We start from the raw sequence: 23,443 nt of genomic DNA on the forward strand, positions 1-23,443 counted from the left end.
AAGACTATCTGAAGATGATGCAAAGCCTCAAGCTGCTAGAACAGGTAACAGAAAAGTCAAAATCAATGGAAGCTAAAGTTCAGAAGGCTACACAAAGATCACCAAGAAAATCTCCTCCAAAGAGACAGATTCTGCCAGAAAGTACAATGGATCTTTTAAGGTCAAAGGTTACTCAGATGCAGGCAGATAATGCTCAACAGTTGCAAAAAGGTACAGTATTACAGCAATACGAGTCGACATCACGGAAGCAGGTGGTCAAAGCAAAGAAAATGCAGATAGAGTTTAACCAAAGGACATTGCTATAGCAACAATAGTCAATTCAAACACAAATCTTGAGAAGATCAAGTGCAACATCACCAGTGAAAACAAAGAAAAGTTGTCAAGTGAAGTAAAGCTAGATTTTCAGCTAGACAAGAACCTCATGTCTTTTTGCACTTGGAAAAGTTGTGGACAACCACAACTGGAAGAAACTCCTGAATTTGTGAGAATATCAAGAAACAAATGAGCAGAATACTAGAGAATCATCTCGACTACCGTTGAAGTAAGTTCACAGATCATCATAGCTCAATTTCATGTGATCACAGCAAAGGATATGCAGACGACATCATAATGGGAATGCCAATGGCCCAGAAGATGTTAGAGATACAGAATGAAAACATGACGGAGTCATCACAGACAACAAAGAATGAAGACCAAGATTGGTCACCTGCGGACGACAGTACAAAGTCCGCAAGCACAAAAAAATGGAGACTTATATTAAAGCAGATCTTATTGAAGATGATTCATCTCCATCGGACATAAATGCAAAAGAGTTTAAAGCAGATCAGGCAATAGCAAATGTAGATCAAACAGAGCAAAGAGCAATCACGATAGCTATTGAGCAAACATGCCACCAAAGCCAGAAGTTAAGAAGAACACGGTTGCAGACAACCAAGAAGCAATAGGAAGTCCAAAGAGTCAATCAGACATTGCCAGCTGAATCAGTCGATGTAAGTCAGATTTGGAAACAAGTCTCAAGCTATCCTCCATAGAGACATAGTTAGATCAAGATGAGACCATGGCAAAAGCAGGTCAGAGATCTTCAATAGAACCAACAACAAGAATAGCTATAGTTCTCAGCAGTATAAAAGGAGCAAGTGTCAGATGCAATGCTTTACTGGATAAAGAAGCAAAGTGCAATATGGTTGCAGAGAACATTCAAAGCATTCTAGAGATTACTCAAGGCAAGCCAGATAATAGAGAAATCATGGCTAAGGCTACAAGTCAAGAAGAAATGGTTGCTACCCTTAGCATCCAAAATCATGAAGAGCAGATGAAGTTTCAGGTGAAGCCTTCAAAGGAAATGCTTTCAGATGTCATCCTCGGACATCAGTGGGTTAGACCAACGCAAGGCCTACAAAGCAGATAAAATTCTAATACTCTCTTTTCCAAGAGTTAGGCAACAACAATTATAGATACCATTAATGCTAAATTGAGAGTTGCAAAAGTCACAAGAATCGAAGACAAATCTTGCATACAAAGGTAAAGCTGAAGTGGACCCTCCACCGATTAGCACGAAAGGTGTGACATCATATGCCTCTACATCAAAGAACCCTCATGGAACAGCTTCTTCAAGCAAGTCAGGCTTTCAAAATTTCAAGTCAATTGCTGACCCGACAAAAACCTTTAAGGAGACACCCAAAAAAGCAAAGATATTTCAGCCAAAGTACTCAAGAAAGCAAAAGATAGTCAAGCAAGTGTTTGTTCCGAGCAGTTTAGTCAAAGTCAATGATCCAGTTTGGATTAAAGACCAGAATTCAACACAGAAAGACAAACACAAGGGATGGATAGCATCACAATGGAGCTTAAGGAACAAGAGTACTATGGAGGTAATAGACAAATATGGGTACCAAAACCACAGGTTAGAGCATATGAAGTAATGTCAAGTCCCTCCCAAGAAAGAAGCCCACAAGGTATCAACTTCGACAATATCCTAGGATACCTAAGAAGCAAGTGTACAACAAAACAACATTGAAAGATGCTAAAGTTTACCACAACTCTCAAGAGGATATAGAATAAAGACGGATCTCAAAGAGTCTTCCTCTTGGACAAGGATTCTACACAAGTTATACAAAGATTTGGCTAACAGTCAACCACAAGCCAACTGCAACTACACTAGACGTGCATGAAGATCACAATAACTCGACAAGACCTAGAGCAAGGAAAAGTCAAAAATGGAGATACAAAGGTCATCAAGAGATTTGGATTCCTAAGTCTTCCAATGCTCCTAGTCAAAAGCCAAATGCCGACAGTGAACAAAGGCCTACAACAACATCAAAGACTCCTATCAACATGCCTAATTGGAGAATCAAATAGATAATGGAGTCTTCACAGTCAAAGAAGGACAACCCACAACACAAATGCAGATTCAAAGAATATAAAACAAGTATGGCAAAAGAAACCTTCAATGCCAACTTGGTCCTTCACTAATCCTATTTTTGAGGATTCTAGCTTACTTTTACCCTAAAGAAATGTTATGTAGTAAGCACAAGAATGTAAAAAGTCAAGTCGCTAGGGTGCAAAGAACACTCTTTGGCATAGTCAGAGTCGAGCTATTGAGCCATAAAATGAGCAAAGCATTAGTTCCAAAGCTTCAAGTCATATTAGAACCTATGCTAAGAGTCGTAGTTATTAGGCTTACGCTCAAGCTGGAAGAGCTGAGCATACCTAAGTCGTGTTGCTCATGTTGGACGAGATGAGCATAAGAGTTGAAGTCTATTAACTTACAAATGGTGGAGTGTTGTAGAGTCCAACACTCACGCACAGTGCACAATAAGATGAGAGCACATATCCTCGTCAACGAAAACCATTCTTAAAGGGGTGCCAACTTGCAAATCCATGACATAAGCTTTTATAGCTCCAACACTCACGCACAGTGCACAATAAGATGAGAGCACATATCCTCATCAACGAAAACCATTCTTAAAGGGGTGCCAACTTGCAAATCCATGACATATGCTTTTATAGCTACACCATCTTTCTGAAGAACCCCTCAAAATCTTTCTTGCGAAGCATATTTTTTTCCATGCATTTTTGTGTATGCATAAATAGGATGACCCATTATTGGACATATGCATTAGACACTCTTTTTGCTTCCACCTATGCACCTTGAGTGGACTCTAACATGCAAACCAATGTTCCATCATGCTACCCTTTCATATTTGCTGCCTTTTCAATTCCATATCTATCAGCAAATAATCCCTTCAATACGTTATTAATATTTCCCGGTCATGTATTGTAAAATCCTGATTTATTTCAAGCCATGGTAATATTTTAATGTGTTACGGGCTCAATGAAAGTTCCAAGCTGTAAAGAACACGTCAGTTAGTGTGCCTGGGTTGCAGATCAGTAAGTGGTGAAGCCCTAAAGGCCTTGGGTGGCCGAAAATTGCATATTTTTACCCTAGGTATATAAGGCGGTGTGTAAAAGAAATTAGGGTTTTCAAGCTCATTTGTTGAGAGCATTCTTTGGTGAGAGCTCTTGAGGTATGTGGCTATGGAGTCCTTGAGCTTCTCCTTGCTCATGTGACTTGGTTAACACTAATCAATGCTTAATTATCTTTCACTACGCCTCTCTCATGCTTCTTGTGATTGCTAATGATTCTTTGATTAGCTAGATTGTAATTAGTGCTTAATCTCTCTCTAATCTTGTGTGATTGCCCTCTTTTACTTGTGTGATTGCCCTCTTTTGCTTGTGTGTGCATGTAGGTTTGATTGGAGTGTGGTGCTCGATAGATCTATGTGTGTGTGCTTGTGATTAGTGTGTTGCATGATAGGATTAGTGTTGTGTGCGTCTTGCAATCGTTAGTGTGTGTGATTGGATGATTGGAGGTAAAGGGAAGTGGATGTGGAGAATGCCCATCATTGTGGCTTAGCTCCTCCATAGGCCGAGAAGCTCATCTCGTAGAGTCAGCCATTCGTGTTGCCATGATTAGTTCACTAATCATGTGAGTGTTTCCATGCCCTATCCGGGTAGCTCATTCCTCCGGATTGATAATTTTGTTGGTCATTGGAGCTATGCAACGATGGAGACCCCCAACAAGATGCTTGATGACTGAGATGCTTGAGGTGCTTGATGATTGAGATGCTAGGGCTGAGCTTGAGGTGAGAACACAACCCAAGCTTGAGGGGCTTAAGGGCCAAGCTTGTGGTGAGAACTAGGTCCAAGGTTGAGTGGCTTGAGGTGTGCAAAAGTCAAGATTCAATCCCTACAAGGAGGGACGAGCCCTACAAGAGGGGGGATGAGAGAGAACACACACACACACACTCACACAAGGCATGCTTCGTACAAAGAAAGAAAAAGGGACATTTGTCAAGTTCCTCCTCATGTTGCCCTCATGGTGTGCCTGAAGCCTATTGGTTGGCCACCCAAGGGGTCCAATGATAATTAGGAGATTTAATTAATTGATTTTGCATTTATCAAGTCCTCTCTCTCAAAGGGGAAAGGGGGACACTTGTCCCAAGGCTACCCTTGTTGCTTTGTATGACTCCTGCTTATGATTGGGTAGGCCTGGAGGGGTCCAATGAGCTTCAATCATGAGCTACAAGGGGGGGTCGACCAAAGCATGTAGGGGGCTTGCTTAGAGGGATACTCTCCCACACACACACACTCACATGCTAATTGTGTGAAGTGCAAAGTGCAAGAGCTCCCTCTCCTTCTCCAAACAAGTAGAGAGGTTGAGAGCCTACACCAACACTCTTGGCTATGGAGTGCAAATCCAACCAAGAGCCATGCTTCAATGCTTAAGCTTGCCATCTTCTCCATCTTCATTACTATGCTATTATGTATGCTAGCAAGAAGAGTGATGATAAGTAAGGAACTAATTCTTTCTCCTATGAAATGTTTCTTCTTCCTCTTCCCTACCCTCATTACCTGCTAGCTCTCTCCACCTTCGAAGGTGTTTGGGGTCTTGGGACTGAGGCTTGGGATAGTTAATGCTTTCCTCAAAGTTTATTATGTTATGTTCGTGATGCATGAAGCTTTCCATATTCATTGCATCACCTAGGTCACAAGGAACACAAAGATTTTATTGTAACAAGTCTCTCTTGATGGGAGAAATAATAATATAAATGCCTATTGGATGGGGGGCTGGCTCCACATAAATCCGGTCCTCAACTATTGTCATGGTCTCTAAATTCTCTCTCTTGCAAAAGTATTGTTAATGCCAAGTTAACTAAATGCTATGTTTATGTTGCTATCTTCAATTATGATCACCCGCTATGCTCACAAAGTAGTTTCTCACAAGTACTCTCATTAATTTCCACTACTCTCAGGTTGGTATCAGAGCATTTGGTTCACTTTTCTTGCTTAAGAAGAGAGGTCCTTAAGTAGCCTATAAATGGTTGATGTTGTTAATTGTATTAGGGTAAGTGGAATTGGGATCTATTATTGATTTTGTTGAGCCCACTATGTGGGATATGGTGCACACCTCGGGAGCTTTGGACTTAATAATGGAGTCTTTTTAGACTTGCCTACGGCTTTATCATTATTGAGCCATAAGAACTCCAAAAGGAGCTAGCCCTTGGGAACTCTGTTATGTTAGACCTACTCCACTACCCTCTATATTAACCACTTCGAGCCGTGGTATAGATACTTAAGAGCCAATTTTCAAAGGCTAAGAGGAGTGGCAACTAAGGTTTTGGATTGCCAAAGCATACGTTAGGTACATACACAAATTTTGTTAACATGGTTGATAATAACCAAGTGTAATGGGAATGGCCTATGAAATTTGAGAGTAGCGGAATTAGGAAATTAGATGAAACACTTTTGTGAGATTACTTTGTGAGCATAGCGGGTGAACTTAATTGATGGTAGCAACATAAACATGGTACTTAGTTAACTTGGCATGAACAATACTTTTGCAAGAGAGAGAGTTTAGAGAACATGACAATAGTTGAGGACCGGATTCATACAGATCCGGTCCTCCCTCCAATAGGCATTTGTATTATAGTTTGTCCCATCAAGAGAGACTTGGTACAATACAATCTTTGTGTTCCTTGTGACCTAGGTGATGCAATGAAGATGGAAAGTTTCTCACTTATCATCACTCTTTTTGCTAGCATACATAATAGCATTAGTAATGAAGATGGAGAAGATGGCAAGCTTAAGCATTGAAGCATGGCTCTTGGTTGGATTTGCATTCCATAGCCATGAGTGTTGGCGTAGGCTCTCACTTCTCACAAGCTTGGAGAAGGAGGTGGAGTTCCTCAACTTTCACCAAGTGAGAATAATTTCACAAAATGAGTGTCTGTGTGGTGTATATCCCCCCAACACCCCCCTTGCTTGCTTGGGGTGAGTTGTATCTTTTACACATGTTTCAAGCTCATTGGACCCTTCTCCCCCCTAGCCAATCACATGCATCATGAATTCAAGTACATGGACAGTCTTTAGACAAGTGTCCTCCTTACCCCTTAGAGAAAGAGAGCTTGAAAATATCTAGATATTTGTTGGATGGATCTAGAAGCTCATTGGACCCCTCTTTAGCCCAACCAATAGCATTCAAGCACACCATGTGGTTAAGCATAGGGAGAGTCTGACATGTGTCCCATGTGCCCTTTGAGAAAAGGGGTGCCCTTTGCGTGAGTGGAAGGTTAAGTCAAAGATTCCCCTAACTTTGGGACTTTCATGCATAGGAAGGTTCTCAAGCACCTTCCTCATTAAGTTTGTACAGTCTCTTTTTGACTCAAGCACCTTACCCCCCCATGCATGGGAAGCTTCTCAAGCACCTTCCTCATTAAGTTTGTAGGGTCTCTTTTTGGCTCAAGCACCTTACCCCCCATGCATGGAAGCTTCTCAAGCACCTTCCTCATTAAGTATGACAAACACCTCAAGTACCTTAGTCATCAAGCATGACAAGCACCTCAAGCACCTTAGTCATCAAGCACGCACCTTATTCATCAAGCACGACAAGCACCTCAAGTACCTTAGCCATCAAGCACGCACCTTAGTCATCAAGCACGACAAGCACCTCAAACTTAGGTCGGGTTCCCACCTGAAGCTCAACCCTAGCTTGCCTAAGGTTAAAGGACTTTTAACATTAACTATTGGAGGTCTTTAATGAAGCTAACCCTAAGGTCTTTTAAGCTCCATTGGATGCACATTGCTCTTTGATAGACTATCTCCTTTTGGACCCGTATTGAGATGTAACCATCTCTCCTCTTGGTCCCCTGTTGAGATAAATCTAGAAGCACTTATTGCACATTGCTCTTTGGTAGACCATCTCCTTTTGGACCCGCATTGAAATGAAACCATCTCTCCTTTTGGTCCCTTGCTGAGATAGGTCTAGAAGCACATGTCTCAATTCTAACTCTTGTTCCCGTTTATTCTCCCATATTAATGATCAATTTAATATGAGAAAATCATTCGGGTAAGCTAGATATTAGATTTTATGACATTACCTCTCTCTTGAAATCATAGTCATTCTTGACTATGAGGTAGAGAAGATGAAGCCTTAGTCATTAGTCAATTTGTCTTAGCGGGTAGAGGATCCCTTTTTACCCTACGACATCATTTCAAGATGGATGACTAATCCATTTGGTGCTTGGGAGACATAGCTGTCACAAGCATGTTAGGTCTTTAGTCCATTTCATCCTCCCAAGTAGGGTGACAAATTCTACATGGTGTTTGAGAGACGTCGTCATCCCAAACATGATTCTTAGTATGCATACTATTTAAATTTGTGCACAATAAAAAGAGAGCTAGTCTTATAAGACAAAAACATTTTTCATTTAAATTGCATTTTCATATGCTTACTTTATGGTAGCATTGTAAGCATTGACAAGGTTAATATTCTCCTTAAGCTAAGTTCTTTGCATCCATCTAGCATCTTTAAAAGAATAATTCTTAAACTAAATAAGATATCGTCAAATAATCCTACCGTTTCGTAATACCTTGTCTTCATGTCATAGGATGGACTCAAATTGAAGTACCTGATCTCCGATGTTTGGAGGGTCTGCAACCATCTCTCCTTTTGATGGTGCTCCTTTGTAAGGCTTACGTAGGCTCTGATGGAAAACATGGTGCATGGTTGGGACACCTTTAATTGATAAGGCATTTCATTGATTGGCTTAAGAATTTAAAAACGAACATAGTATCTTTTTGTTAGTTTAGCATAATACTCTTGGTGGCCCATAGGATTCTTGCCCGTAGTATGCCTTGGACGAGCCTTGAGAAACTTTAGCAAGACCCAATCATGTTTCTTAAAGGCTAAGGCTCTTCTATGATTATTAGCAGTAGCCCTTTTTGCCTTTGCTTTGAGATGGATATAACCTCTTTAATCTTTGGAAAATATTGTTGTGATTCTTGGCTATATTCACCAGCAGTGAAGATCTTCCCATGTACTTTAAGTAGTAAGGGACTTTTGGATCTTCCCTCTTTAACCTCGAAAGGTGCTTTCACCATAGAAGTATGTACAATGTCATTGTACGCATACTCCATAAGTGGTAGGTACTTCTCTCATTGAGAACGTTGATCCACTTCCATGACATAGGCTTTTAGTAGATCAAGAATCGTCAGATTAGTTATTTCACTTTGGTCATACATTTGGGGATAATAGACTGAAAGAAAAATTTAATCTACCTCCCAGATTCTCAAAAGGACCCTTCTAGAAATTATTGTGGTCATTCTAGGATCTTTTTCCAACACTATGAATGTTGGAAAGCCATGATGCTTGAAAAATTGAGATCTGAAGAGGATTGCATGTGATGTGCCTTAATAGTCTTTTTGACAGGCATAGAGTGTGTTTTCTTGTTAAGCCTGTCGAGACTGAAACAGTCCAAGTTGCTTCCCTCGATCAAATTTCAACTTTTGGTGTACCACGCATTTTGAAACATACTCTTGTATGTTTACTTTTCATGATAGACCAACAGAAATACATTTCTACTCCTCAAAGAGTAGACTATGGAATCCCTCTTTGCCCGGCATAAGGAGAAGTATGGGATTCATACATGACTTTCGTATTGTTTGGGTGATTAACACATAGCCTATTGCCATTTGGAAGATAACCATCCTTCACGGTGAATGGCTCTTTTTTCTTCCCTATTGCAAAGGCTGTAATTACATGTTTCAAGTCTCACTCAGTAGCATACTCATCTATCATAAAAGATAGATCATTGTGAGTTGCAATAGACACCACATTTACCCTTGGTCGTTTTGTGAAAGTGCATCGACCACTTGATTGTGCTTGCCAGCAATGTGAGAAATATGAAATTTAATTGCAAAAGAAAAATTGCTCACCTCATTTGTTGTCGGAGAGCTTGGTTTGCGTCAAGAAGTTCTTGAGGCTTTCTGATCCATTTGTAGGATGAATGGAGTCCCCAAGAGATAGGGTTTCCACGTGTTTAGGGCATATAGAATAGCTAGTAGCTCTTTTTCGTATCTGCCCAATACTCACTTATCGGAGTTGAGTCTTTGACTCTCATACGCTAAGGCATGCCCTTCTTGAAGAAAAATAGCTCCAAGGCAATCACCACAAGCATCACATTGGACCTCAAATGTCCTTGAGAGATCTAATAGTGTGAGCACATGTTGAGAGATAAGCTTCTCAAAAGCTTCTTGCACTTTTGCAGTCCATGAATACTTAACGTTCTTTTTTGTTAAGTAATGTATGAGCCTGCTATTAGCAAGAATTTTTTCTATGAAGCATCTATAGTATGCACACATACCTATGAAGCTTTGTACCTCCTGTAGATTCCTTGGATTAGGACATCCTTTTATTATCTCTAACTTTGTTGGATCCATACGGGTGCCATCTTTAGAGATAATGTGACCTAAATATTGAATCTCTTGTAGAAAAAATTCACTTTTCTTCTGATTAATGAAAGGCTTATTCTCTCTCACAACTTGAAAGATTACCTGGAGGTGTCGCTTGTACTCCTCAAGTGAATTTGAATGGCCTAAAGATTTTTGTCCATCATGAGTTTGAACGTGTTTGGAGCATTTGTCAGGCCAAAACTTGTAGCTTATCAAATAGATCTCTACCCACGGCACGAGAAATTTACTTTTGATAGTGATCTTATTTAGTGATCCATAGTCAACACACATGTGATATGTGTTGTCTTTCTTTTGCACTAAAAGTGATAGTGAACAAAATGGAGAGGAGCTAGACCTCACCATCCCTTTTTCCACCAATTCATGCACTTGCCTCATGATCTCCTCTTGTTGAGCTTGTGAAACTCGATAAGGAGGCTTGTTAGACAGTGAGCTTTTTGATAGGAGCTCAATTGCATGGTCATCATCCTTCATTTTAGAGGTAGCTCACTAGGGATGTCATCAATGAAAACATCTTGGGATCCATTTAGGAAATTAGACAACTCTAATTCCTCTTGATTCCCTTTATTGCAAGGATATGGTGTTCCCCGACTCATTAGCATCTATGTACATGCTCTCTTCCCTGTAGGTAAGTAGATTCTTCTTTCAAGGAAATTCATGTTGGAAGCCTTGGTAAGAATTTTGGGCATTGGTTTTCCCGTTTGCATTAATTTTGTCTTTATTTTCCATGGGCTTGACATTACGTCTAGCCCCTTGTTGGAAATTGATGCACGAAGCGACCATGGTGTGGTGGATTACTTTGGTGATAGAACCAAGCCATTGAGAGTTGACATACTCGGCCATCTCTTTGGGTAATCCCGCACAGAATTTTTGCTTTTGCTCGGCAAAGTCTATCTTTTGAAAGATAGTAGCCTTGAGATGTAAATCCCAAAACTTGTCCACATATTTGTGGATAGACTCATGAGAGAGAAGCTTTAAACTTCACCATTTGGTAAGCACTTTGTCCTTTGCATCTCTTGCAAGGAATTACTTCATGATGGAAACTCGTAGAGTTTTCCATGTCTTTGGGGCTTGGCCATTACCATGAAGGCTAGCCCACCATTGAAGTGCCGATTTTTGGAAGTGCATAGCTACATGGTGTAGCTTGGAGGACTCCGTGAAGCCCTCGTCTCCAAAGGCCGCATCAAATTGTTGGATGAAGGCCAATACTCTGTCAGTAGCATCCAAAGGTGCCATCATAGGTGAGAAAGGAGATACTATTTCCTCCTTCTTTGAACTTCTTTAGCTTTTGTAACCTTCGCCATGCAGGGTAAGATTTGCGGTGTCCTCCCCTCCTGTATTCTCTAGGAGAATAGCCATAGCTTTTATTGGTAGAGGAGGAAGGTGAAGAAGAACGAGAAGAGGGTGACCTCTTTCTTGCCCTTTTCTTCCTTTGTTTCCTCTCTTCCCTTTTGGAGTGACAAGGAGAAGGACTATGGGTTAACCGTTTCCTCTTGGGAGGAGTTGGCGATCGTTTAGTCCACCATCTTCGTGGAGCCACATCTTCGGAGGAATTTAGGGATTCATTGCTTTCTTGATCTTTGGATTCCTCCTCTCATATGGGAGAGAGTCTTCTTTTGGGGGTCTCATGAAGAGGCCTCCTAAGCTCTCTCTCCTCTCGGAGAGCAAAGGAAATCCCATAAGCACAAAGTTGTTGAGTAACTTTGGCTTGCAAAGCGCGGTTGTCCATAGCTTGTTGCAACCTAGTGACAAGATAATTAACAAACATGGGGGCATCATCATTAGCACCTTCATGTGCAAAATCAAAGTTATCAATGTTCATTCTACTCTCTTGGTTATTGTCAGCCATGTTAATTAAACTTATGTGTTTACTTAGTGTATGCTTTGGCAATTCAAAACCTTAGTTTCTACTCCTCTTAGCCTTTGAAATTAAGCACCTAAGTATTTACACCCACGGCTTGAATTGGTTAATTATAGAGAGTGGTGGAGTGAATCTAACATAACGAAGCTGCCAAGGGATAGCTCCTTTCGGACTTCTTATGGTTCAATAATGGTAAAGCCATAGGCAAGTCTAAAAAGACTCCATTATTAAGACCAAAGCTCCCGAGGTGTGCACCATATCCCACATAGTGGGCTCAACAAAATCAATAATAGATCCCAGCCCCACTTACCCTAATATAATGAACAAAATCAACCATTAATAGGCTACTTAAAGACATCTCTTCTTAAGCAAGAAAAGAGAAACCAAATGCTCTGATACCAATGTAATGGGAATGGCCTAAGAACTTTGCGAGTAGCGGAATTAGGAAATCAGATGAAGCATTTTTGTGAGATTACTTTGTGAGCATAGCGGGTGAACTTAACTGATGGTAGCAACATAAACATGGTACTTAGTTAACTTGGCATGAACAATAGTGGGTGAACTTAATTGATGGTAGCAACATAAACATGGTACTTCGTTAACTTGGCATGAACAATACTTTTGCAAGAGAGAGAGTTTAGAGAACATGACAATAGTTGAGGACCGGATTCACACGGAGCCGGTCCCCCCTCCAATAGGCATTTAAATTATAGTTTGTCTCATCAAGAGAGACTTGGTACAATACAATCTTTGTGTTCCTTGTGACCTAGGTGATGCAATGAAGATCGAAAGCTTCATGCATCACAAACATAACATAAACTTTGTAGAAAGCATTAACTATCCCAAGCCTCAGTCCCAAGACCTCAAACACCTTCGAAGGTGGAGAGAGCTAGCGGGGAATGAGGGTAGGGAAGAGGAAGAAGAAACATTCCATAGATGAAAGAAATAGTTCCTCACTTGTGATCACTCTTTTTGCTAGCATACATAATAGCATAGTAATGAAGATGGAGAAGATGGCAAGCTTAAGCATTGAAGCATGGATCTTGGTTGGATTTGCATTCCATAGCCAAGAGTGTTGGTGTAGGCTGTCACTTCTCACAAGCTTGGAGAAGGAGGTGGAGTTCCTCAACTTTCACCAAGTGAGAATAATTTCACAAATTGAGTGTCTGTGTGGTGTATATCCCCCCAGCACCCCCCATTGCTTGCTTGGGGTGAGTTGTAGCTTTTACACATATTTCAAGCTCATTGGACCCCTCTTCCCCCTAGCCAATCATATGCAGCATGCATTCAAGTACATGGGTAGTCTTTGGACAAGTGTCCTCCTTACCCCTTAGAGAGAGAGAGAGCTTGAAAATATCTAGATATTTGTTGGATGGAACTAGAAGCTCATTGGACCCCTCTTTAGCCCAACCAATAGCATTCAAGCACACCATGTGGTTAAGCATAGGGAGAGTCTGACATGTGTCCCATGTGCCCTTTGAGAAAAGGGGTGCCCTTTGGGTGAGTGGAAGGTTAAATCAAAGAGTCCCTTAACTTTGGGACTTTCATGCATAGGAAGCTTCTCAAGCACCTTCCTCATTAAGTTTGTAGGGTCTCTTTTGGATTCAAGCACCTTACCCCCCCATGCATGGAAAGATTCTCAAGCACCTTACCCCCCCATGCATGGGAAGCTTCTCAAGCACTTTTTTCATTAAGTTTGTATCGTCTCTTTTTGACTCAAGCATCTTACCCCCCATGCATGGGAAGCTTCTTAAGCACCTTCCTCATTAAGTATGACAATCACCTCAAGTACCTTAGTCATCAAGCATGACAAGCACCTCAAGCACCTTAGTCATCAAGCACACACCTTAGTCATCAAGCATAACAAGCACCTCAAGCACCTTAGTCATCAAGCACGCACCTTAGTCATCGAGCACGACAAGCACCTCAAGCTTAGGTCGGGTTCCCACCTCAAGCTCAACCGTAGCTTGCCTAAGGTCAAAGGACTTTTAACACTAACTATTGGAGGTCTTTAATGAAGCTAACCCTAAGGTCTTTTAAGCTCCATTAAATGCACGTTTCTCTTTGATAGACTACCTCCTTTTGGACCCGTAATTGAGATGTAACCATCTCTCCTCTTGGTCCCCTGTTGAGGTAAGTCTAGAAGCACTTATTGCACATTGCTCTTTGGTAGACCATCTCCTTTTGGACCCGCATTGAGATGCAAACATCTCCCCTTTTGGTCCCCTGCTGAGATAGGTCTAGAAGCACATGTCTCAATTCTAACTCTTGTTCCTGTTTATTCTCCCACATTAAATGATCAGTTTAATATGAGAAAATCATTTGGGTAAGGTAGATATTAGATTTAATGACACCAAGAGAGTAGAATGAACATTGATATCTTTGATTTTGCACATGAATGTGCTAATGATGATGCCCCCATGTTTGTGAATTATCTGGTAAACTAGGTTGCAACAAGCTATGGGCAACCCTGCTTTGCAAGTCGAAGTTACTCAACAACTCGCGCTTATGGAATTTCCCTTCCTCTCCAAGAGGAGAGAGAGCTTAGGAGGCCTCTTGAAGATACCCCCAAAAGAAGACTCTCCCCCATACGAGAGGAGGAATTCAAAGAGCAAGAAAGCAATGAAACTTTAAGCATCTCTGAAGATGTGGCTTCACAAAGACGGCGGTCTAGATGATCACCCACTCCTCCCAAGAGGAAAAGATCAACACATAGTCCTTCTCCTTGTCACTCCAAAAGGGAAGAGAGGAAACAATGGAAGAAAAGGGCAAGAAAGAGGTCACCCTCTTCTCCTTCTTCTTCACCTTCCCCCTCTTCCGGCGAAAGCTATGGCTAATCTCCTAGAGAATACAGGAGGGGAGGACATCACAAATCATATCCTGCATGGTAAAGGTCACAAAAGCTTAAGGAGTTCAAGGAGGGAGGAAAGAGTATGTCTTTTCTCACCTATGGTGGCACCTTTGGTGCTATCGACAAAGTGTTGGCCTTCATCCAGCAATTCAATGCGGCCTTTGGAGACGAGGGCTTCACAGAGTCCTCTAAGCTACACCATGTAGCTATGCACTTCCAAAAATCAGCTCGTCAATGATGGGCTAGCCTTCATGGCAACAGCGAGTCCCCAAAGACATGGAAAACTCTACGAGTTTCCATCATGAAGCAATTCCTTGCAAGCAATGCAAAGGTCAAAGTGCTTATTGAATGGTGCAGCTTGAAGCTTCTCTCTCATGAGTCTATCCACAAGTATGTAGACAAGTTTTGGGATTTACATCTCAAAGCTACTGTTTTTCAAAAAGATAGATTTTGTCGAGAAAAAGCAACAATTCTTTGCGGGATTACCTGAAGAGATGGCCGAATACATCAACTCTCAACGGCCTAATTGTACCACCGAAGTAATCCATCACATCATGGTTGCTTCACGTATCAATTTCCATCAAGGGGCTAGACGAAATGTCAAGCCCATGGAAAACAAAGACAAAAAATGATGCAAAGGGGAAAACCATTGCTCAAAATTCTTCCCAAGGCACTTCCAACAACAAAAACAACAATTGGTCCAAAAAGAAGGGAGTTTACAAAGGCAAAAACAAACTCTCTCCTGAAGAGCTTGAAGCTTTTCGCAAGGACTTGTTTCAAGTGTGGGGAGCAAGGACATGGCTATCGTTCTTGCCCCAAGAAGAATGCTTGCAATGAGACTCCTAAGGCTTCAAACGTGGAAGCTCCAAAAGAGTATGTTCATTGCAAAGGATCACACTGTCCTGTGGTTGGGGAAAGGTAAGAGAGCATGACGCCTTCATCTTGTTTGACCCTGGCTCTGCTCACAACTTCATATCAATAGAGTTGGACACCAAGTTGGGCATTCAAGCTTTCGAGATGGGCGATATGGTAATGGATGACAAATATTTCAAGGGACAGCAAGCCTCCGTTACTCCCTTGATTGGGAAGTTGAGGCTTCATGTCCAAAGCTATGTCGACAAACAAGACTTTTTTTATCTCTCCGCTCCAACATGAGGATGCTATCCTAGGGGCGCCATGGTTTGATCGCATGGATGCCAATATGAGGTTCCCTCAAAGGAGAATCTACTTCACCTATAGGGGAAAGAACATGTATATAGATGCTAGTGAGCGTGGTCGCACTATTCCACTTGTAAATCCTCCCGCTTTTGATAAATCAATGAAGAGCTCAGTTTTTGCGTACATGACTTTTGTCAAAGAGTCTCTAAAAGATCCTAATGTTTCATCAAATGTAAATGTTAGGAATCAAGAAGAGTTAGACTTGTCTAATTTTCTAAAAGGATTCCAAGATGTGTTCATCGATGATATCCCTATGGACTTACCTCCAAAACTAGGGGATGATGACCATCGCATTGAGCTCCTTCCAGGAAGCTCACCGCCTAACAAACCTCCTTATCGAGTCTCACAGGCTCAATAAGAGGAGATCATGAGGCATGTACATGAATCGGTGGAAAAAGGGATGGTGAGGCCTAGCTCCTCTCCCTTTTGTTCTCCAATCTTTTTAGTGCAAAAGAAAGATGGTACATACCGTATGTGTGTGGACTATCGAGCACTAAACCATATCACTATCAAAAAAAGATTTCCCGTGTCTCTAGTAGAAGATCTATTTGATAAGCTACAAGGCTCTACCTACTTCAATAGGATTGACCTTAAAAGTGGCTATCATCAAATAAGGATAGTGGATGAAGATATCCAAAAGACCGCGTTTTGCACAACGCTTGATCTTTATGAATACCTAGTCATGCCTTTTAGCTTGACTAATGCACCTGCTACGTTCAATCATCTTATTAAAAAAAAATTAGACCTTATCGCAAATCCACTGGAGTGTTCTTTGATGATATCATCATCTACTCCAAGTCTTTGGAGGAACATAAGCAACATCTCCAAGTGATTTTTCAAGCATTGAGGGAGAACAAGCTTTTTCTCAACCAAAAGAAAAGCAAATTTTTCCTTCAAGAGATTCAACACCTAGGTCATATTATCTCTCAAGATGGTATCCGTATGGATCCATCAAAGTTAGAGGTAATAAAAGCATGGCCATTTCCAAGGAATCTACATGAGCTAAGAAGCTTTATTGGTATATGCGCATACTATAGATGCTTCATAGCAAAATTCTCTCAAATAGCAGGACCACTACATGACTTAACTAAGAAGAACGTTAAGTATGTATGGACTGCTAAGGAGAAAAATGCTTTTGATAAGCTCAAAGAAAAGCTTACCTTTCAACCAATCCTCATGCTTCCGGATCTCTCAAAGTCATTTGAGGTCCAATGTGATGCTTGTGGTGATTGCCTTGGAGCAGTTTTGCTTCAAGAGGGCATGCCATAGCATATGAGAGTCGAAGGCTCGATATCGATGAACGAGTCTTGGGCATTTATGAGAGGCCCTAGACACATGGAAGCACTATTTATTGGGGACTCCATTTATTCTACGTACCGACCACCAAAGTCTCAAGTATTTCATGACACAAACCAAGCTTTCCGACAAACAAATGAGGTGGGCAATTTTTTTTTTTGTAATTTAATTTCCATATTGCTCACTTTACTGGTAAGCACAATCAAGTGGCCGATGCACCTTCATGACGACCAAAAGTTAGTGCGGTGTCTGTAGCTACTCACAATGATCTATGCTCTATGATAGATGAATATGCTATTGACCTTGACTTTAGAGACATGATGTCAGCCTTGCTTTGGGGAAGAAAGAGGAACCATTCACCTTGCAAGATGGTTATCTTCTCCACAGAAATAGGCTATGTGTTACCCATTCCCTTCGTAAGAAAGTTATGTATGAATCCCATGCTCCTCCCTATGTGGGGCATAGAGGTATTTAACCTACTCTTCGAGGAGTAGAGACGTATTTCTATTGGCCTACCATGAAAGTGGACATACAAGAGTATGTTTCAAAATGTGCCATTGCCTATCCCAAATTCACCATGGGAGAGTATAGCAAAAAGATACTATGGTCCTTTCCAAATTTTGAAGCCTAGCAATGAGACAGCCTACCAACTCAAGTTTCCCTACCATTGGCTCATACACAATTCTTTTCATGTGATCCTACTCAAGCGCTACAAAGGAGAGCCAAGAAGTGAACCAATTATTAAAGACCTCCGAAGTTGAAGGACAAGCAGAGGTGCTACAACCCGAAGCTATCCTTCGGCATGAAGACAAGGTACTACGACATAGTAAGATTATCCAATGGTATCTTATTAAGTTCAAAAATTATCCTTTTGAAGATGCTGGATGGATGCAAGGAATATAGCTTAAGGATAGTATGAACCTTGTCAATGCTTACAATGCTACATTAGAGTAAGCAAATGTACAAATTTCTTTTCAATGACTCATGTTTTTGTCTTATAAGACTGGTTCTCTTTTTAATTGTACACAAATTTAAATAGTATGCATGGTTAGAATCATGTTTGTGATGACGACGTCTCTCAAATACCAAGTAGAATTTGTCACTCTACTTTGGGAGAATGAAATGGACTAAAGAGCACACATGCTTGCGGCATCTATGTCTCCCAAGCACCAAATGGATTGGTCATCCATCTTGGAAAGATGTCGTAGGGTAAAAAGGGATCCTCTACCTGCTAAGTAAGATTGACTAATGACTAAGGCTTTATCTCTTCTACCTCATAGTCGAGGACGACTATGATTTCAAGAGAGAGGTAATGTCATAAAATCTAATATCTAACCAACCCAAATGATTTTCTCATATTAAAATAATCATTTAATGTGAGACAATAAATGGGACCAAGGGTTAAGATATAGACATGTGCTTATAGATCTATCTCAACACGGGGCCAATGATAAAGGGACCCAAATCAGAGATGGTCTATCAAAGAGCAAGGCTAACCAATGGAGCATAAGACCTTAGGGTTAGCTTCATTGAAGACCTCCAATAATTAGTGTAAAAGTCCTTTGACCTTAGTAAGCTAGGGCTGAGCTTGAGGTGAGAACCCCACCCAAGCTTAAGGTGCTTGAGGTGCTTGATGATTGAGATGCTTGAGGTGGGAACCCCGCCCAAGCTTAAGGTTCTTGTCGTGCTTGATGACTGAGATGCTTGAGGTGCTTGATGATTGAGATGCTTGAGGTGCTTGTCATGCTGAGATGCTTGGGCTGAGCTTGAGGTGAGAACCCAACCAAAGCTTGAGGGGATTAAGGGCCAAGCTTGTGGTGAGAACTAGGCCCAAGGTTGAGTGGCTTGAGGTGTGCAAAAGTCAAGATTCAATCCCTACAAGGAGGGGGCGAGCCCTACAAGAGGGGGGATGAGAGATAACACACTCACACTCACACAAGGCATGCTTGGTACAAAGAAAGCTAAAGGGACATTCCTCAAGTTCCTCCTCATGTTGCACTCATGGTGTGCCTGAAGCCTATTGGTTAGCCACCCAAGGGGTCCAATGATAATTCAAGAGATCTAATTAATTGATTGTTCATTCAAGTCCTATCTCTCAAAGAGGAAAGGGGGACACTTGTCCCAAGGTTAACCTTGTTGCTTGGTATGACTCTTGCTTATGGTTGGCTAGGCCTGGAGGGTCCAATGAGCTTCAAGCATGAGCTACAAGGGGGGGTCGACCAAAGCAAGTAGGAGGCTCACACACATGCTCATTTTGTGAAGTGCAAAGTGTAAGAGCTCCCTCTCCTTCTCCAAGCAAGTAGAGAGGTTGAGAGCCTACACCAACACTCTTGGCTATGGAGTGCAAATCCAACCAAGAGCCATGCTTCAATGCTTAAGCTTGCCATCTTCTCCATCTTCATTACTATGCTATTATGTATGCTAGCAAGAAGAGTAATGATAATTATGGAACTAATTCGTTTTCCTATGAAATGTTTCTTCTTCCTCTTCCCTACCCTCATTCTCTGCTAGCTCTCTCCACCTTCGAAGGTTTTTGAGGTCTTGGGACCGAGGCTTGGGATAGTTAATGCTTTCTTGAAAGTTTATGTTATGTTTGTGATGTATGAAGCTTTCCATTTCATTGCATCACCTAGGTCACAAGGAACAAAAAGCTTGTATTGTAACAAGTCTCTCTTGATGGGAGAAATCATTATACAAATGCCTATTGGAGGGGGACCGGCTCCACATAAATTTGATCCTCAACTATTGTCATGTTCTCTAAATTCTCTCTCTTGCAAAAGTATTGTTCATGCCAAGTTAACTAAATGCTATGTTTATCTTGCTATCTTCAATTATGATCACCCGCTATGCTCACAAAGTAATTTCTCAAAAGTAATCTCATTAATTTTTGCTACTCGCAAGTTAATAGGACAATTCCATTACAGTCCATCCTCTGAGCTTGTCTCATGGGACTTTTTTTTTTACCATACTTATGTCACGCCTAGGCAAAATGGGTATGGTAATCTTTCTCCGGTTCACTTGCCAACCTCGTAGAGTCTAGAATGGCCTAAGCCAGATAGCGCCTTGGTCGCAACAACCAAAAGGAGAATTGAGGCAGATGTGCAAGCAGCAATGAAGTGCACCTATGGTTCCCACTAAGCCACCATAACATGGTTTATGTCTCTGCATGTGTTTGTGTTTATCTTTCGACATCAAAGTGTTCACAAGACACCAACAATGTGGACTTGCAAAGGGGGAAGTGTGATCAATGGATTCCCTACAGTTGGATGGAAGACTAAGGTGGTCAACCTCTAGGGAGATAGAATCAAGTGCTCTATACTTGATAAGAATGTGGTGTTCAGATACCATATTGTGAAGCAAAGCTTGTCAATGGTATTTCCCTACAGAAGATGGAAATCGACAGTGGGAGACACTAGACTTAGATGTTACTGCCAGAGATTTAGTTGACCTACAAATATGCCTCCACGACAACATAGTGCATGACATTGCAGTGATGACACCTCAGTCACCTTCGCAAGTATCTTAATCTCAAATATACCTTTGGCAAGCAATATCTCTTTGTAATCAATGAAAAGGTTGTCCATCCCAGAAAAGAGAAGATCTTTTTGTGTGAGAACATTCCATTTCCGCGTTGTATTTTTGTAAAAGCTTGTAACTGACATGGTTTTGGCTCCCATTAATACATACGGTGTTTTCAATCTCGTCTTTGCGCATACTTGCTTATTCTCAACTTGTTCAATTTTTTGATTGAAACGTGCAATTTCTTTGATTTGGAGTGCAAGTGTTTTCAATGTTGGTGTCTTTCAATGCTTTGTCGCATGATTGTGTTTAAATTTATAGTTTTACGTTATTTTGATGTTAATTTTAAGTGTTTTTCAAAAAGTGACTTTGGTTATGTAAGTGACTTTTTAGGTTTTAAACTTCATTTCTCACATTCACAAAACTCTAGCTCTAAGCTCTCTTTGCATCTTCTTTGTGAATGAACCCATGGCAATGTCTTCTGATGTACTCCTCACACAACTAGAAAAGGTAGTACTTGTGGATCGAGCACATGAGCTAATCAGTGTGTTCAAGGGGACAATTGACATGCAGGCCACTCCCAACCTTCATGTAGAGGCATTCAAAATCTTTCTTGACTACATGGCACAACACATGGAAGAATAAGCCATAGTCTTTGAGGGATCCGACACAGCGTGATGCCAGTGGATTTCCTCAAACATCTCTATGCGGCTGATAAAAACTTTCACTTTTGCTTGTTGAAGTTTATTAAAGGGCTCATGGAGCAGGACTACAAGATAGAGGATGAAGATGATCTCATAGACTTGGACATCGGGACAACCACAGCACACCGCAGTGCCCGATGGGGCAAAAGAGCCCTGTATTCCATGACGTGTAGGGGGGAATTTCTGACCCCGTCCGACCCTCCAGGCACCATTGGGCACCATGGTCATTCTGTTGCGTTCATACCTCACCCCCCCCCCCCAACAATGGTTGATATTTTTGATTGTGGGATACGCCCAACAGGGGCCAACTAGGAAGCCTTGGTTTGTTTTCAAAGGATACAAAGTGAGGGCATTTATCCAGATGCAATTACCTACGGTTGCATTATTGTTTCAAAGAATATTTTTTCTTTAATAGAGATTGATATGAGTGATGTACTTATGGATAAATAACAAGCTGAAAGGAAAATGCAACAATAGTTAGAGCAGTTTACTAAATTGAACTCCAGAGAATGACCAGTTCAGCTAGATGGGTGTTTGCTAGAATGGCCAGCATCAAATAAGCTTGATTTTGGGCCAGAAAGGGAGACCAATTCAAAAAATGTTGACGAAGGAGATCAAGAAGCATTGGCACCAGAAAGTCAGAACGATCTTCTGGAAATAAGTAATCCTTTTAATGATTATGCTGTTGGCATTCAAACCAAGAAGGAAGTAGAGTCAATGGCCAAACAAAAGGGAGGAGGCCCAAATTGGTTACTCCCAGATGATCAAGAGGTTGAGGAGTGGAACCTCATCGCAGAAGACAATCCTATAATGATTAAGATCAACAAGCACCTAAAGTCGGAGATCAAACAAAAGGCAAAGGCACTATTCCAAAAATACAAGGATGTATTCGCATGGGAACATGCTAACTTGAAAGGCATAGATCTAGAAGTGTAGCAACATCGCATTCCACTGAATTTGGATGCCAGACCATCTAGTTTGCAAAGGTACATAATGAACCCTAACTATGCTAAAGGTGGAGGAGATTGCCAATCTTCTCAAAGCAGGGTTCATCATAGAGGTAGCAAGTAGTGACTGGTTTATTTTTATAGTGGTAGTCCCTAAGAAGAATGGGAAATTGAGAGTATGTGTGGACTAAAGAAAATTGAATGCCCAAACCATGAAGGATTACATTCCATTACCATTCACAAATATGATGCTAGATGAGATTACAAGCCACAAAATATATAGCTTTATGGATGGCTATAGTGGCTACAATCAGCTAAAAAATTGCACTTGAGGATAGGGCCAAAACTACATTTATCACTGAATGGGGAGCATTTATGTATCTTGTGATGCTATTTGGGCTATGCAATGCTCCAACAACTTTTCACCGATGTATGATGAAAATTTTCAGTGAATTTTTAATAAGTTTTTGGACAACTTCGTGGATGAATTCACGGTTTTCTCCATTGAAGAGATGCCCTTATTGTTTGTGGAAATGGTCTTCGAAAGGTGCAAAGAGAAAAGAATCTGTCTGAACCCCTTCAATCAGTATTCATGGTCTGAAAGGGACAACTTCTGGTGGGACATGTAGTGTCAAAGAATGGGATTGAAATGGAAAATGATAAGATCAAGTGCATTTAGCAAGCTAGAGCGCCAACCACGATGCCTGAATTAAGTTGTTTTTGGAATATATAAACTTCTATAGGAGGTTTGCTCATATGTTTGCAACCAAGGCATTACCTGATATGAATTGACCAAGAAAGGGAACAAATTCATATGGACTAAGAGTGTGAACAAAGTTTCCAGTGCTTAAAAGATGCAATCAGCAACAGCAGAGCAGGAAGCCAATACTTTGCCAACCCAACTGGGATATAATTTTCCATGTACATGTAGATGCTTCTGGTATGTCTATGGGAGCCATACTGGCCTAGTTTGATGGAAAGATGGACTACCCGGTCTACTTTGACACAACACAACCAAACAAGGGTATTCTACTCTACTGAATGAGAAGCACTATGGATGGTATTTAGTGCTACCAAATTTTGGCGTCATCTATTGGGCAAGTTATTTCACTTCTATGTAGATCATCAAGCTCTATTGTTTCTGATAAACAAGGTTATTATACAAGACTAACCAAATGGATGATGTTTTCAATGGATTTTGAATTCAAAATTTTCCATAAGCTATAAAAAACACAATGTG

This window comes from Adiantum capillus-veneris, chromosome 17 (genome assembly GCF_014529385.1).
Source record: "Adiantum capillus-veneris isolate H3 chromosome 17, ASM1452938v2, whole genome shotgun sequence".
Classification (NCBI taxonomy): domain Eukaryota; kingdom Viridiplantae; phylum Streptophyta; class Polypodiopsida; order Polypodiales; family Pteridaceae; genus Adiantum; species Adiantum capillus-veneris.